The sequence below is a fragment of the Myotis lucifugus genome, unplaced genomic scaffold (genome assembly GCF_000147115.1).
Source record: "Myotis lucifugus unplaced genomic scaffold, Myoluc2.0 scaffold_1649, whole genome shotgun sequence".
Taxonomy (NCBI): Eukaryota; Metazoa; Chordata; class Mammalia; order Chiroptera; family Vespertilionidae; genus Myotis; species Myotis lucifugus.
The window spans coordinates 33,200-35,336 of NW_005872697.1; positions in this window are offsets into that span (position 1 = coordinate 33,200).

Genomic DNA, 2,137 nt, shown 5'->3' on the forward strand with positions numbered 1-2,137 from the left:
AGGAGGGGACCTACTGGACTTCCCGAAACAGACCGCTGTCTCCTGTGGGGCCAGGCCAACTTCTGAAGGATTTTACTTTGAAGCAGTGTTTCCCAGCACCCCGGACCCAAAGAAACGCTCCGAGACACTTTGTTGGTGAAGATTTTAAATTACAAGCTTGACCGGTCACCCTCCAATACAGTTCTGAAGGAAGAGTAGTTACAAGCAGTTGTCCGAACTTGCACATGGCAGGAAAGATCACATCAGGGTAAAGCTGGGTGAGTTTTCATGTGTGCGATCACAATGCTTTCACCACCAGATGGAATGACTCCACTTCATGCAATGAATGACTATCACGTGTTAAGCGGTGCCCTACTTGTTCCGGTCGCGATTTTCATGCCCATTTTAAGTCAAGACATCACCACACTGAGCTCCTGAGCTCGCCTCCCCCTCCCTGGGAAGCGTGAGGACACACCTGGTCCCTCTGAGACTCAACTGGACCCCCGAGGACCCAGGTGTCACCTCAGTCCTCTCTGCTCAGCGTCAAGGTTTCCAGGAAACCTTTGGTGTGGAGTAGAGGTCCTGGCGCCTCCAGGCAAATGAGACACTCGGGGTACGTAGGACTTCCATAGCGACTCAAAGGGGAGAGCAGGAGGAAGTTTTGATTTATCTTCACATAAAACATCAGAAATCAGACTCATCAAATTCTCATAACTAGGAACCAAGAGGGAGAAACGGAAGAGGGTTGTCCATGACGGGGGCGCCCCTCACGGCAGACTTGGTGAATGTCTTTTATAGAACCATCTAACATAGTACCGTTGACATTTACATATTTTACATACAGTTTGAATACAAATTCTTAAAATTTATAATAGAACATTAAAATAACCTTCTAATAAAATCAGCCTTAAGTATAAGGAATCTAAATTTCAGTATCTTGTATACTTCTAAATAAATATCTTTGATCTATAATCCTTGAAAATATTAGTTTATGGTGACATGAGACAGGTCAAACAGTATTATGAGTGAAAATCAAACATCAATTTAAAAAGAAACAAGCCTAAAAACATGAGACATTGAATTTATAGGAAATCAAAATACTAAGTACACAGTAATTAAATATCTACATTGGGAAAACCGAATGCATGCTCAAAAACACACTTTCATCACATATAAAAAGCCCTTCAAAATTCACATAATCTAAATAAATAAGCAGAACATGAAGGGGTACTGTACCAGCCAGTAACAACTAGGAAGTAACTTCTCCCTTTTTCTTTCACGTGATTCTGACAGAAAAACATGAAGTAATGATCACTCGCTAAAAAACTATAATTCATGTTCTGTTTCTTTTAAAATGCTGCCTATGTTATAAAAAGCCACAGCAAGGCTTCGTAAATGATAGACCTCAGAAAAGGAAATGCCGCGTAACTGACAGATTTAAACAAAATTCAGACATTTGCTTATTTAAGACATGATTGACTTTCTGCTTAATGACCCCATAAAAGGACTAACTCGAGCCTGTGACATGAATGCACGTTCTAACCTCTGGATGCATGACCTGCTAACACTGAGTTGTACGGTGATTTAATTTCATTTGCCAAAGTATCTTTTTAACACAAGGCCAGAATGCAAACCTCTAGGGCAGGAACTGGTATCTCATTATCTTTGTATTTCAGTTCTTAGACTCAGAACCTAATAGGTGCTCAGTAAGCGTTTGCTGAATTGAGTCCAGCATTCATCATACTCCACGAGGCCTCGAATCCATGCTGGAACGGCCTGCCTGAGACTCAGAGGGAGCTCTTGAATGTTACCTCCAGGTCTGTAGTTAATTCCTGGCTTGTTAATCAATTGCTGCAGATCTGTCACAGCTCCTCCTTCCAGGGCCAACATCTCTACATCTCCTCGGTTCCACAGTGAAACCTGCTCTAAAGATTTGTGCCTGCACATCTATAGTCAAGTTAAAAGAATAAAGGTCATTTTTTTGTTATTTTGCGTTGGGTATTTGCTCATGATTAACTGAAACACATGCACGCACCCACGCAAACACGCATGTGCACCCAACCATTCCACAAACGGAGACCAGAACGTGTCAATGACGCGCAAAGCCTTGCTTACACAGCGCTCCAGGCCAACTGAAAAAAGACATGGACACATCGGT